This window comes from Malaclemys terrapin, chromosome 17, assembly GCF_027887155.1.
Source record: "Malaclemys terrapin pileata isolate rMalTer1 chromosome 17, rMalTer1.hap1, whole genome shotgun sequence".
Lineage (NCBI taxonomy): Eukaryota > Metazoa > Chordata > Testudines > Emydidae > Malaclemys > Malaclemys terrapin.
Genome location: NC_071521.1, coordinates 6,104,906 through 6,120,322, shown reverse-complemented (window position 1 = coordinate 6,120,322; position 15,417 = coordinate 6,104,906).

Below are 15,417 nucleotides of genomic sequence, written 5' to 3'. Positions count from 1 at the left end.
AGTGTGGTGCAAGCCATACAATGGGATAGATAAAAGGAGGCATTTGATCGACTAATGAGTTTGGAGCCCTGTGGGTGTGCTATATTTATAAGACTACCTGTGCTTGAAAGCATGTTACCCATGGTCTTGTGACTCCCAAAGCACTTGAGAGATGCAACAGTCTTAGTAACAACCCACTCCTTGTCATGTGGGATTGCTTACAAAAGCCCCGTATATGCTAAGGAAATTCAAACCATTGCAACCATGTTGATGTTAAGTTTACATGTTGCAAGATCAAGCAGCACTTGTGCAAGCCGTGCCTTGCAATAGTGTCTACATTACGGATTTGCACTGGGGTAATTACATCAGTGTATGAATTTCCTTTTTGTAGACTCAGCCCGAGAGCCAGATTTATCTTTTAGGCCTATACCCGAGTCAGGGGCTGAGTTGATCCATGCCAATCAAGCAGAAGCACTAGGAGGTATTGCCACAACTGCTTCTGGAGCGATTCAGCATGTAGTCGGGGGGGAGCGGAAGGGGGTGTTTCTATTGCACATTCCCTTAGAAAGGTGCAGTGTGGATGGTGCACGGCAAAGCTCTGCTTTCTCCCTGCCATGTTATGGGTGGTGGAGCCCTTGGGAGTGCTAACAGGGAACAGGCCCTGTGCTTAGAAGAGCTGTGATTGGGGTTGACCCCTGTGCCAGGAAATGCAAGGGGGATAAGGTTCCTTGTGCTCTCTCCTACTTGTTCATCCCAAGCAGGGACAGTCTGGCCTGTAGCTCACCTCTGAGCTATCATTCCCAATGCAATTAACCCCTGGGGAGCTGCAAGGTTTTGGGGTATTTTTTTCCTGGAAGCTGTTAAAAGTAACAAAGTGTGTTTACTCCCAGGAAAGCTTTTAGGGAGGCTTTTGCACACTGAGGCAGCAGTTAGAGTGAAGACACTGCTGGGAAAAATGAAGCCTTGTTATCTTTTAACATCTTTGTTTAGCCAAACAAAGTTTCCATAACCCCTGGACAGCTATGTTGCCAGGGGGAAAAAAACCCTCTCATCTCATTTCTTCACCAGCCAACTCACCGTGTTAATTTTCTCTTCCTGCATCAAAGCAGTCCTCATTCCCAGAAAATGTCAGTTCAAAGCAAAGTTTTTGTCCAGTAATAAGCCAATGAAAATTGCGAAATACAAGATATTTATTCAGCTACTAAAAACTGTGCTTAAGGGATATCAAGGGCTGGGGTTGTCAGGGTTTGCTCTGAATTTTTGCTGCTTTGGTGGCTCTAAATCAGAGTTTAATCCCCGATGCACACTAATTTGGGGCTCATCTCCATGCAAAATTGTACCAATTTAACTAAAGGTGTGGTTTTAAAGTAATTTAGATAAACTGGTGCAAACCCCTGTGCGGACACTCTTAAATCAATATAAATCTGACATGTCAATTTATCTTAAATTCTACCCAGGGGTTTATCAACTAAATTGATTTAAAAACCGTTTTAACTTAAACTAGTGCAGCTTTCTTGAGTAGAGAAGGCATGAGTCAAACCAATGCAACCTCTGCATGTAAACAAGGCCTTATCTCCGAGTTTGTCTAGTGTCTGACAGAGTAGGGGTGGCCTCTCAATGTTTAACTTGTAACCTTCCTTCCGTTCTAAACAGTCATGGTGCTACTACTCTGGAATCCTCAGACAAGACCTTTGTGGTGAAGGGAGCAGGGGAGAAGTGGGGGTGATTCAGAGCGGATAAGGAGAGCCGAATAAATAGTTGAACTGAACTAGCCTGGATAGATACCACATAAACCACTGGAGACAAGTACTGAAGTCTTTGCCCAGTTCTTACTCAGGCAAATCTCCCATTGGCTCCAGTGAGAGTTTTTCCTGAGGAAGGTTGTCAAGGTTGTACATGTTAATGAAATGAACCACTCTGCCCTTCAGATTTCCTGCTCTTTTTGGGAATGTTCCTACTGAGTAAATTGCTCTCAAGGAGTGAAGACATTTTTATGAAAATTTTGCCAAAAATTAAGAAATTGAAGAAAATCACAATCTGTTTGCGGCCATCTAAAAACGAGGTGACGGTTATGAAATAAATGATTTGTTACAAATTAGTTGCTCAGCAAGAGGGAAAATTTGCAGTTAGGTGGGCAGGGGCTTCCTTGTTATTTGCCAAAAGCAAAAGAACAAAATCAGTACAAAATGGAATTTTATTTCCAAGCTTCTAAAACTATTTAAAAAAAGCTTTACGGTGCCCCTCAAATATGGTATCACAATCATTTATTCCAATATCAAAAATACATGAAACCTCATCGGAGGAGACAGTAGTTACACACTCGGGCCCTTAAAGGATCCATCATTGCTTCTATCCTAAGCCTATATTTTGCCCCTTTGTATCTAGCAATTGCAGCATATATACACCTTCAATCCTGCTCCCGTTGAAGTTTATGGCAAAACTCCTGCTGATGTCCGTATAAGCGAGATCGGGTCTATGCTGGTCTTGGACCCGTGCTGTAGGAAAGCACACAGGCACCAACCAATAGCAGAGGTGGAAAATGAGACTTGTAGAGCCTATGGATGAAATCCTAGTTCTGTTGAAGTCAATGGCAAAACTCTCTCCGACTTCAATGAACCCAGGATTTCATCCTATGTTTCTCTCCAACAAAACGCTTGTTCTCTGGAAAATGAAACTGCTCACAAGGTCAGATTACAGCATGCATATATTCATAGCCATCTCTTTTCGTCAGTATATAGCATAAAAAAAGAAATATTGGGCCAAATCTTGGAGTCCTTACTCCATTTTTACCCAGGCCAAACTCCCACTGACTTCACCACTGGTATTACTTGCAAATTATTTCAGTGCACCCTGGTGATTCTTCATGTGTTTGGGGCAGAAAAGCCAGTGGTGTTGTCCTTTATACACTCTCGCAAATGGACGCTGGAAGGGCTGGACAAAAACATTAGAAAGACGCTTTAATCTGAGATGGAAACGTTATTGGGAGACATCTAGGGGACTGGATAATCTGCTGCACATACACTGGGCCTTCAGTGGGGAAACAGTTTTGCTATTCAAAGTGAAAAATGAACCCACAGGGTTGAATTCAACTCTTGTGTACACAAATGCAATTCCACTGTGGAGACCAAAGGCAAGATGTAATAAAAGGCAGGTGTGACCCAAACCTTCAAGAATCAGCCCCAGTGCCCCACCATGGAGAAATGAAAAGTAAAGCTCCCATCTTCTCCTCCCCTTTATTATTTGGCACAATATAAGGAAGTTACTGAGGAGAGAGAGAGAGATGGGGAAATGTAGGGCTCATTCACAATTTGATGTTGATGCATTTGTGACCTTAAGCATCTTTTGTGTCCCTTGTAGCACATGTTCCAGGGGAGTAAGTAGGAGATGGTTCAGTATTTAAATGTTTATTCAGCATTTGCCGCAGAGAGAAAACTTGCTTCAATCTGCAGAGATGCCAATTGATTTTTTTTTTATATATTTTATTTTGGAAGCAAGCCAAATACTGGATGTTATGAAGTCTTTGGTGGCTGCTGACTGCTTGTTCCATACCAAGCATAACTTTGTATATATTTTTATCATCAAACTCGGTCCCATGCATCTGAATGTGCAAACAGGGACTGTGGCTACAGTGCTACTCCTCCAAGGGGAAACTTGTTCATTTTCCTTGGCCATTTTGTTTTACAGATTTTCACAAGCTAAGATGCCCTTGCAGTGAGAACGAGACAGCAAGGCATGCAGTCAGCTCATAACAAGAATAACAAGTTTATTTGATGGGAACGGCAAAGTGGAACAAATTCAGGCTCCTTTAGTCCCTAATAATGGATCTTAACATAACAGTATTTGTCTATCTTAAAAGGTTACGATGAATATGGGATATTAAATTAGTTTTTCTTCTTTTGTGGCCATGGGACACATTGAATATTTGTCAGTGAAAGGGTTAACGCACTTCCCAGCACAACAGAAAGCCATTGGGCATGAATGTCTATCACAAGTGTAACTCCATTGACTTTAATGGGATTGCTCCTGATTTAAGCCCTGCTACAGAAAACTCTATTCAAGAAAGCACTTCAGTGCATGTTGTACTTCTGTTGAAGTCAATTGGAGTTAACCATGTGTTTAAATGATTTCCTGAATAGGGATGCACTTAACTCAGTGCTTTAGTGCTTGTCTGAATTGAGGCCTTATGCTAGTGCAAGTGAGAGGAGAATCAGGCCCATTATCTCGGTTTAACTGCTACCCTCACAAAGCCAAGGATCAGTGCTAAAGAAAAGGAAGATATCTTAGGAATATCTGACAAATATATGTACATTTGGGGACTGCAAGCCTTGAATTCATAATATGGTGCAATGTATTGAACATGACAGCGCTCTGTGGAGGATAGAATAGATTAACTACCCTTGCTGAGTCAGCAGATAGGACAAGGATTGAGTGGATGGCAAAGGCCAAACTAGCCTTCCAGGTCAGGAAAGCAGCCAATTGGTGGAGCTATTTGCATGTGTGGGTAGGAGAAACTTGTTCTGCAGCTGTGAATTCAGTACATTCAAATCGCAATCAATGGACTTGGAAAATGAAAAGAAAAAAAAATATAGGTTGAGATTTTCAATGCAAGCTCCTGTCAATTTCATGAGGGGCTATGTGGCTAAATCCCTTTGCCAGCATTGCAAATTTGAACCACAGGATTTGGCTTCATGTAGGTTCAGCCAAAAGCACGATATACAGTAGTAGTAATAATTAATGTGGGTACAGTGTCTTCCACTGAAGGGTCTCAAAATGCTTCACCCTCAATTATTATTGAATTGAACCTCACGACTTCCCATTTGAAATAGGTATTGTTAGCCTCATTTTACAGATGGGGAAGAGAGGCACGAGGAAGAAGGTGATTGATTGGTTAAGGCTTTAGCCTGGGGCATAAGACACCTGGATGTAATTCATGGCTCTGCCGCAGACAACTTGGATGGATAAGAATATTTCCTGTGCTCCACCCTTAGTCTGTCTTGTCTATTTACACTGTTAGCTCTTCAGGGCAGGGGCTGTCTCTTACTATGTGGTTGTACAATGCTGAGCACAATGGGCTCCAAATATCAGGTATGGTCTCTAGGTGCTACTGTAATAAAAATAAATAACTAAATGACTTGGCTAAGGTCACACAGGAAATCCTTGGCAGAGCTGGGAATAAAATTCAGACATCCTAGTTCCCAGCCCTGTGCCCTAACCACAAGAGATTCTAGTTGTGTAGTGACCGGGAAGGCAAAATCACCAGTCGTTGTGCATGTAGGAGTAGCAAATTCCTATCTTTTTCAGTTCCAAATTTTGCTCTCTTTCTGCATCCCGGTTTCTTCTTTTCTTTGTTTCTAATAAAAGCATCAAAAGTGACTATGGATGTCTTTTTAAATGTTTATGGTCATGTTATCCATCAGATACATATTTACAATCATTCATTAAATTAGGATGTACGTTTCATTCCTCTTTCTTAGAATATTAATGCCTACTCGTGGCTGAAATACCATATGAATATTCATTAACAAATCAATCAATTCCTCTGCCAGGAATGATGTCATCTGAGCAATAACTGGAGCAGTAATCGAGCGCACTATGAAAAAGCAATGAATGCCATCAGATCTAATGTTTATTGAACTGCTTGTGGGTAAATCACAGTAGGGTTTTTGTCTGCTTTTCTGTGTATTAACTGGTACTCTAATTCCTAACTATCCACAGCTACGGCATGCCCGTTCCATCCTTACTAGGAGCATGTAACACTGTGGAGCTGCCAGGTGTTAAGGATTTGCTCAGCTACAATGAATTGATCTGCAATGATTCCAGGGACTACTTGGCTAAAAATCTACCTTACAACAACATGGGCACTAAAGGAGAACTTGCATTGCTATCAAAGCTGTTATATAGTAGGAAAGGGTTAGCATTTTCTTGAAATTAAATGGGCCTATGTATCCTTACACTGGCATAACTCCATGCATTTCTTTGGACTTGCTCGTGGTTTATAATAAAAAGAGAATCAGGCCCAGCGCCACCTTAGTGTTCTCTTGTCTCTTCTCGAGAGTAAAACTGTTGTGTCAAATACAGAATGAATACAACAAAGTCATGTGCTTTGACTGGACATTGTTATTCAAAATTTTATTGTAACAGAGTCATAATCAGGACGCTAGTGTAAATATGCAGAATGCCTTTGGCCACAGCCTACAGTGGAGTTATGCCACTAATCGGCTGAGGATATGGCCCTAAATAATTAAAAGCATCCCCCTGCTCATGTTGAAATCAATGAGAGTTTTTCCTTGACTTTGAAGTCAGCAGGGTTGGAAACTAAAATTATGTGTGTCAGGGATCCCTTTAGAAACCTTTTCTTTTAAGGGTTTTTGAATCAATTTTTAAAAAGAAATGTTATCCTTAATATCTTCCTCTTGACCAGTGCATTTAAAATCCCTCAGTTCCATAAAACCAAACAGAAAAAGTGAGTCTGATTTTAGCTAAATGTTTTTTCTGAAATGATTTTGATATGAAAGTTTTTCATTGAAAAGGGCTATTTTTTTCCTGGACAAAGTACAAGGTCACAAGAGGGAAATCAAAATGAATCTTTAGTATTTTGGCTTTTTTTTTTTAAAGATTTCCTTTTTTATTTTCCTCTTGTTTTCTGCTTGTTGAAAGAAACAAATAACCTGACTTTAAAAATGAACAAAACTTTGGCTGGTATTGCATGTGCCACATACATCTGGTCTTATTGGTTTTCCTGTATTGAGAAAAACACTTTTAGCCTGACTGAGAAAGTAGTATTTTAAAAAGACTGCATTCTGATCATTCTTTTCTGGGGTGCTCAGATACTGTAGGGATGGGGATTGGGAACAATATAGGATCCATCCTAAATAGAAGGGCATTCTTAGAATGTTTTTATCAAAGACGCTAAAGTCAATAGAGGCTTGACTGGATTTGTTATCAGCTTGATGGGATCCCACTTTTACAAAGGAATAGGACTCAGGAGAGAGAGAACTCTCACGGCTGAATTTCTTATATAGGAGGGTCCATTCCATGCATCTAGATTAGCTTCTTTGGAATTGTATTTGGGTGTTTCTAATTTGAAGACACATTAGCTTGAACCAAGTCTTTACTGCTACCAATATTAAATCTTAGCCTTTTATATCTTTAGAGCACTGTACAAATGTTAACAAATTCTCACAATACTCCTTCTCTAAGGTATCACAGAAACTAGGGAAACTGAGGCAGCAAGGCAAATCACTTCCCCAAAACTACACGAAAATTAACTGCCAGAGACCAGATAGGAGTTAGGAACTTCCTGGCTCCCAGACCCAGGTTCATTCCTGTAGCGATCATGCTGTCTTTCTGTGTTCAATGCACCTCTAGTGTTGTTTCAATGTGCTTGGTACACCACAACCTTCCCTTATGATTTCAATGGGACACTGAAACAGGAAGTTAGGCAGAAGCGATGTTGTCTCAGCCCAATAGGTGGTCTTGGAGCACAACAGCTGAATAAAAACACGAGCAATGAAATGACTGGCGGCACTTGTTATTTTCTGAACATTAGAGGGTCTGTGTCAGATCCAAATGTTAATTAAATGTGGCTTTTTGCAAAATACATTGTTTATCAGAGTACAGACAGAACAGGAATGTGAATTGATTGTACTGTTTGTTTTTCTAAACTGAACAATGTAACCCTGTCAGTTCCCTCAGATATCTCTATGCATAAACGCCTCCTTAATGAATATGATTGTCTTTGTTAACGCTTCTGAGCACAGCCACAAAGAGCTGCAGAAGCGAGAGCCGGCCCCTGCGGAAAGCCATCTACCTGTATCATTACACAAAGCTAGGGAAGGCGCTCTTTTTCCCACTGATCATTTCTTTGTACTGGTTGTCTCGCTACTAAAATATATCTATTTGGCCTGATCTTGTGAATTGCAGAGCACCCTTAGTCTCCCATAAAGTCAGTGGGAATTGAGGGTGCTTTTGGAGAGACAAGGTGGGTGATATATCATCTTTTATTGGATCTTTTTGTTGGGGAAAGAGACAAACTTTTGTGCTTACACAGAGCTCTTCTTCAGGTCTCTTGGAGGCAGTCTTTACCTTATGTGATCAGGCTCTCTGTTTCCTTGGCTTTTTGCAGCTATTTAGGAACCAGGGAAAGAATGCTTGTTTTTAAACAAATATTTCTCCCCAATGTACAGACTGGTTAGGCTAGATAGGCCCTGTTGAAATGGATTAACTTGGACAGAAGCTTGTTGTTCTTTGAATTGTGTCCATTGGAGTAAATGGACTTGCACATACTTAAATCAGGTCTGAATCTGACCCATTAACTAATTAAGCCTCACAATAGCAAATATTACTATCTCTAACAAATTTATTAGAGCATAAGCTTTCGTGGACTACAGCCCGTAGTCCACGAAAGCTTATGCTCTAATAAATTTGTTAGTCTCTAAGGTGCCACAAGTACTCCTGTTCTTCTTTTTGCGGATACAGACTAACACGGCTGTTACTCTGAAACTTATTACTATCTCTGTTTTACAGAGGCATAACCTGAAAACCAGAGAGGTCAAAAGACTTATTTTCACACAGTGAACCAGTAGCAGAGTTGTGAAAAAAGTCAGGAGTCCTGATCCCCTGGCTTTTGCTCTAATAACTAGACCTCAATCACTACAACTCTGTGTAAGGATCCCTGGGACTGGAACCAGGTCTGTGGAGCCTGGGACAGCTGGTATTCCCACATTGCTACTTGGAGGGCATGCAGCGCTATATCCAGGGAGGACTGTGGAAATTAGGTGCTGCAGGAAGATCTGCCCAAAGGATCCAGAGTGACATTGTGGCCCTCTGATTGGCCCATGATCACTATTTAGCCCTGAAGGGTGGCCCAGGAAGTTGTCTGGACAGTCACATAGACTTCTGGCTTGCTGTGACTTCAGACCAATCTTTGGCTTCTGATCTCCAGTCTCTGATCCCATCCAACTCTGACCCTGGCTGTTGCCTCCTGATTCCAGCTTGGAACTACCTCTGATCTCTGACTCTGGCTTATTGATCCCTGCTCACTGACTACCGTCTTTTGGCCATCCTTGATGTGTGGATGCCAGCCCAGCTGAGACCGCTAGGCCAAACTGCCTTTGCCATGGTCCCTTACACTCTGACAGTGTCCCCTTCATTTATTGTAAGAAATAGTCTTACCTGTTCAACACTTCAGGGAATTCAAGATTAGCACTTTTCACCTCCAGTACTTACCCTGGAAGTGAAATGATCAAAGCATGTATCGTTCTTCTGACAACAGCGATTTACTGCATCATCAGATGATAAATGTTTTGAACGAACAATGTTCTTTTAATGCAGCTCAATAAAGTTAAAGGGTAACACAGGGCTGATTATTTCGGTCTTTAATTTATGTGATAAGAGTGGAAAAATTAAGTGTGTGGTTTCCTTTCAGGAATTTTACATTAGCATGTGCTGGTGGCACTTAGCATTGTTGTCACCAAGACTGGAATATCAAGGTAAATTACAACTGAAGTGCACACATGCACACAGAGTCACACTGACACACCTCTCCCATGGTTTCTTTTGTCCTTAAGAACAGGAGAGCTTGCTACATTTGAGAAACCCATTTATATTATTGTCCAGTATTGGAGCTGATGGACAGAATTCACACCCTAGAGCTGAAGACACTCCAGCTATGGAGTTGATAGTATTTGAAGGGCTAGTTTCAAAAGAATACACAGTAGAAGGGGAATCTGAAGGGGGAGAAGGAAATATATTCTTCAAAAACGCTGTGGGTAGTTTACAGCTCTCTGGGAAATCTATAGCTAATTGCCTCTTTAAAGGTGACTTGAGCTGCCTGAAATAAGGCTTTGTAACCATGTTTCCATGTATCTAAATCACAGGATGGTAAAGGGTTAAAAAGAATCAGCAGGGAGAGACTGAGCACTATTTATGAAGTGGTCTCTTTTGAGGTACAGGAGAACTATTACCCCGGGTAGGAAAAAGACTGGAAGAGTGATGGCTGAAGGGGTCCTAGTGTATCAAGATAATTGGGTGTAATAGCAGAAGAACCTTGTGATTTTTTTTAATTAAAGTTCTGATTTGAGTGACTATGGTAAATATTCTGATCTCAGTCAATGCCTAAAAACCCCCATAAAAGTCATACCTGAGCTGGCAGGAAACAAAGGTTTAGATACTGCCCAATTACATGCCGATGTAATGCTACGTATCTGAGTTTCAAAATCCCCAAACTCTTTGAAATGTATGATCTCAATTACAACCTAATGCGGTAGAAGCTGAAATTGATGAGAATCGTTGCCTGGTCATTGTAATGTGAATTAACATTATCAAAATGAACATATTTCCTTAGGGATTTTGTTTATGGTTTCAAAGTCTGCATCAAGTTATGTAATAAACAACTTTTCTAAACTGCCAACATTATTCATTTTGCTGGCTGAATGAAGCCACTCAGATTAACCCCACATTTCGATTTCTTGGGAGATGTGCAAGGTATTGTTTATTTCCACTGCCTTTCTACAGTAGTTCTCATCCAAGGATCTCAAAGCACTTTACAAACATTAACTAAGGCCTTGTCTAAACACAAACTCGCACCAGTTTAGTTAAACCAGTGCAAACCTCTCTGTGGACACGTATTTCAGTTTAACTGTGGCTTCATTTCAGTTTCATTAATCTGTTCCTAATCAATTTAATGTGAAGCAAAATAAGAGCATCTAAGACTTCCTTTTGCACCAGTTTAACTAAATGACAATTTAATTTAAACTGGTGAAACTTTGCATGTAGACATGCACTAAGCCTCACACACTTCTACTGTAAGGACTTCAGGACTTGACTCATTAATAATTAATACTTAATGAATAAGTATTAGATCAGATTCTATCACCCATACTCATGCTATGTAGTATCTTATTCTGTGAGTAGTTTTATTGAAATCAGTAGGGATTTGCATGGAGTAAGGTGTTACTCAGGAAGTAAGGATGGTAGAATTTGACTCTTGGTGTTTTTCATTTTCAAATTTAGTACTAATTAGCTGGACCAGGCCAAAGATTAGTATCGCTGGGGCTTTTGCACCAAAATCTACATAATAAGAGATGATATTTTTTATCTTATTTGCTGTTGTAACTGACATAAAAAACATTAGAGACTGCAAATAAAAGGCCTCCTTACATAAAAATCTCCATTGCATTCTGTGGGAATTTTTATTGAGTAAATACTTCAGGGTTTGTCCAAATGTAGTGATTTTTACTTCATTGGAGATGATCTGTTTAAAAACAAAAAAACCCACAAACAAACAGTTTGTACTCCATTTAGTGTCCTATTGTGGCTGATTGCGTCTGATAATAGCACTTAACCACCATTTCAACAGACTTGTAACATGAGTAATCTCCATAGGAATGTCCCTAGCCTCTGTTTGCCAAAAGCTGGGAATGGGTGGCAGGGGATGGATCACTTGATGATTACCTGTTCTGTTCATTCCCTTTGGGACACCTGGCATGGGCCACTGTCAGTAGACAGGATACTGGGCTACATAGACCATTGGTCTGACCTAGTATGGCCATTCTTATGTTCTAAGGTCATGGTCTGGCTCAAAGAACTGAGACACCATCATAATGCCAATTCTGAATCTTGGACCTCCTGAGGGAATTCTGAAAGGCTGACCAACCCCCCCCCCGCCCAAAACAAAAAACATTTCTGGACCTAGACCTTCTGTGACCCAAGACAGCTGAAGGCCCAGCTCTGCAGACAGCAGCGCAGAAGGAAGGGTGGCAATACCAGACCAGGCCATTCTTACTTCTGCACTGCTGCTGGTGGCGGCTCTGCCCTTCAGAGCTGGGCTCCCGGCCAACAGCCTCTGCTCTCCAGCTGCCCAGCTCTGAAGGCAGCGCTGTTCCCAGTACCACAACACCTCCTACCATAACCTTGCGGCCCTCCTCCCACAACTCCTCAGGGCCGCCTGGGGAGGGGGGCAAATGGGGCAATTTGCCCCGGGCCCTGCAGAGGCCCCCACAATTATATAGTATTCTATAGTATTGCAACTTTTTTTTATGGAAGGGGCCCCCGAAATTGCTTTGCCCCAGGCCCCCTGAATCCTCTGGGCGGCCCTGCAACTCCCTTTTGGGTCAGGTCCCCAACAATTACAACACTGTGAAATTTCAGTTTTAAATAGCAGAAATCATGACATTTACAACTTTTAAAATCCTATGACTGTGAAAAAAGGAGTACTTGTGGCACCTTAGAGACTAACAAATTTATTAGAGCATAAGCTTTCGTGGACTACAGCCCACTTCTTCGGATGCATAAGAAGTGGGCTGTAGTCCACGAAAGCTTATGCTCTAATAAATTTGTTAGTCTCTAAGGTGCCACAAGTACTCCTGTTCTTCTTTTTGCGGATACAGACTAACACGGCTGTTACTCTGAAATATGACTGTGAAATTTACCAAAATGGACTGTGAATTTGTTAAGGCCCCAGCCATACAAGAGGTCAGACTAGATGATCTAATGGTCCCATCTAACCTTAAACATTAGGTTAAAAAGAGAACCAGTTCTAGGGAATCAGGGATAATTATGGGCCATCCATTTGTTGGCCGCTGCTGAAATGGTGTGCCAAGGTGACAGGAATTGCCAATTGCTGGTTTATGAATAATGTCTGTTAGAATCTGAATAAAGATAATTGCTGCTGAGCTCATCAAAGCATTTAACACCGGCCTCCAAGCAGTCTGATGGAAACAACTGTCATTAAAAATGTGGGCTGGATTTGAATGAAGGGTCCCACCACTAAGGCTCTGGATATCACAGTCCCCTGAGGCACCAACTCCTCCCCCCTGGAAGGGATTTTCGTTTTGTAGGAGGACCTTAGAGGTTATTTCTACTCTTTGAAGATGAAAAGTACCATATTGCATTTATAACACACCAAGAAACTCATTATCTGGGCCAAGGTAGCCAAAATTTTTCTGCATGTATGACTAAGGAGAAAACAAGTTTGTTTGGGGGGTTTTTTGTTATGCAAGTATAAGAGGATGAAGACCAGAGGGTTTCTAATAAATACTCTACTATCTCATTTGCTGCTGATGGGGCCCTGATCCTAATTAATTGTACATGGTCATAACATAGATGAGATGTCCTCTCCACTTTCATATGAATGCCAGTTATTGTTATGCAGCACTAATTAAATGTTCCATCAACATAAAGGTTTATCTTCGGGGGTAATCTTCTTTCCTTGCCAGATTGCATTGCAGCTCAATACCAACCTTGGCTATACAATGTAGAGTGCTGGCCTGTTTCTCCAGCCTAGGAAGGACTGACACTACACTCAAAATCTGGTTCAGGTTCTTTTTCTTAGGACTTCACATTTATTTCTTCCATATAAAACTAGTACAGCACATCAGTTGCCCATCCCCTTAAACTGGGGTCTTCTGCAGGAGCTTCTTTATTCCTTATAGGTTTCCACTCTGCAGGCCACTTGCCTTAGAATCACACTCTGTTCCAGGGCTTGCCACAGGAGTCATCTTACTGCCTATAGCTTTTTCCCAAGGTCTCCTGGAAGAACTTTCCTGCTCCCTGCAGCTTTCTCCCCAAGTGGCTTACTTGTTGGCTTTGATAATTACCTGATCCCTAGCTGAGTAATCTCAGCTAGGAGGTAGCTGATCTGTCACAGATGAGGCTGGGCCCAGCTCCCCTTAAAGGGACAGCAATCCTGTGACATGTATATCAAGCTAAGGAAGCAATATATTAACTACTTTCAGGGAGAATTTAGATCCCAAGTAACAAATGTGTCCTAACTTGGCAATTAGTCCGTCTTCCAAATTCCTCTGAAGAATTGCTTATGAAACATTAAATTATTCTGACAGACACCTTGTCTTTCTTATAGCATTCTATTCCCTAGCTACTTTGGTAGCCTGGAGCCATACTGCTATCTTCACAACACATTTCTCACAATTGCACAGTTTCTAGCGAAGAGTAGAGTGCTGATATACCACGTAACTTGCTAATAGATGAAAGAGATCGTCATGACCGGCTCTGTTCAATATCTTCATTAACGACTTAGATATTGGCATAGAAAGTACGCTTATTAAGTTTGCGGATGATACCAAACTGGGAGGGATTGCAACTGCTTTGGAGGACAGGGTCATAATTCAAAATGATCTGGACAAATTGGAGAAATGGTCTGAGTTAAACAGGATGAAGTTTAACAAAGACAAATGCAAAGTGCTCCACTTAGGAAGAAAAAATCAGTTTCACACATACAGAATGGGAAGAGACTGTCTAGGAAGGAGTACAGCAGAAAGGGATCTAGGGGTTATAGTGGACCACAAGCTAAATATGAGTCAACAGTGTGATGCTGTTGCAAAAAAAGCAAACATGATTCTGGGATGTATTAACAGGTGTGTTGTGAGCAAGACACGAGAAGTCATTCTTCCGCTCTACTCTGCTCTGGTTAGGCCTCAGCTGGAGTATTGTGTCAAGTTCTGGGCACTGCATTTCAAGAAAGATGTGGAGAAATTGGAAAGGGTCCAGAGAAGAGCAACAAGAATGATTGAAAGTCTTGAGAACATGACCTATGAAGGAAGGCTGAAGGAATTGGGTTTGTTTAGTTTGGAAAAAAGAAGGCTGAGAGGGGACATGATAGCAGTTTTCAGGTATCTAAAAGGGTGTCATAAGGAGGAGGGAGATAACTTGTTCACCTTAGCCTCTAAGGATAGAACCAGAAGCAATGGGCTTAATCTGCAGCAAGGGAGGTCTAGGTTGGACATTAGGAAAAAGTTCCTAACTGTCAGGGTGGTTAAACAGTGGAATAAATTGCCTGGGGAGGTTGTGGAATCTCCATCTCTGGAGATATTTAAGAGTAGGTTAGATAAATGTCTATCCGGGATGGTCTAGACAGTATTTGGTCCTGCCATGCAGGCAGGGGACTGGACTCGATGACCTCTCGAGGTCCCTTCCAGTCCTAGAATCTATGAATCTATGACTGTACCTCCTAAAATATAAGGACTGAGGAGAATTTGTAGGCCGCTTCACCAATTTGCTAAAAAGACACATCTTTGTACTGTTAAAACCATGCCTTCAAGTACTTCCTTAACATCATTATTCACTTGGGTCACAGCATATCATTAACAGTTCTGGAATGCTCCTAGTAGAATATTTTCCAGTAGTACAGCCATATCTACTCCACAGGATACCGGCCAGCTGGAATTTTGGTGTCTATCCCTTGCTAAGACTGGGCACCAAGGGTAAGAATGTATTGTACATTGAACCTGTAGGTCTCCTATTGAACACTAAGGGATGGTGCTTCAGGTACCTTCCTTGGAAAGTCATTCCACTGTCTAGTCAACCTCACAGTTAGAAATGCTGTCAATGTCTATCAAAGTTTCCCTTTAAGTAAGTTAAACCAGTCTCAGGTCATTACTCCTCATATCCCCTGTAGTGTGCCTCAGACATAGCCTTCCA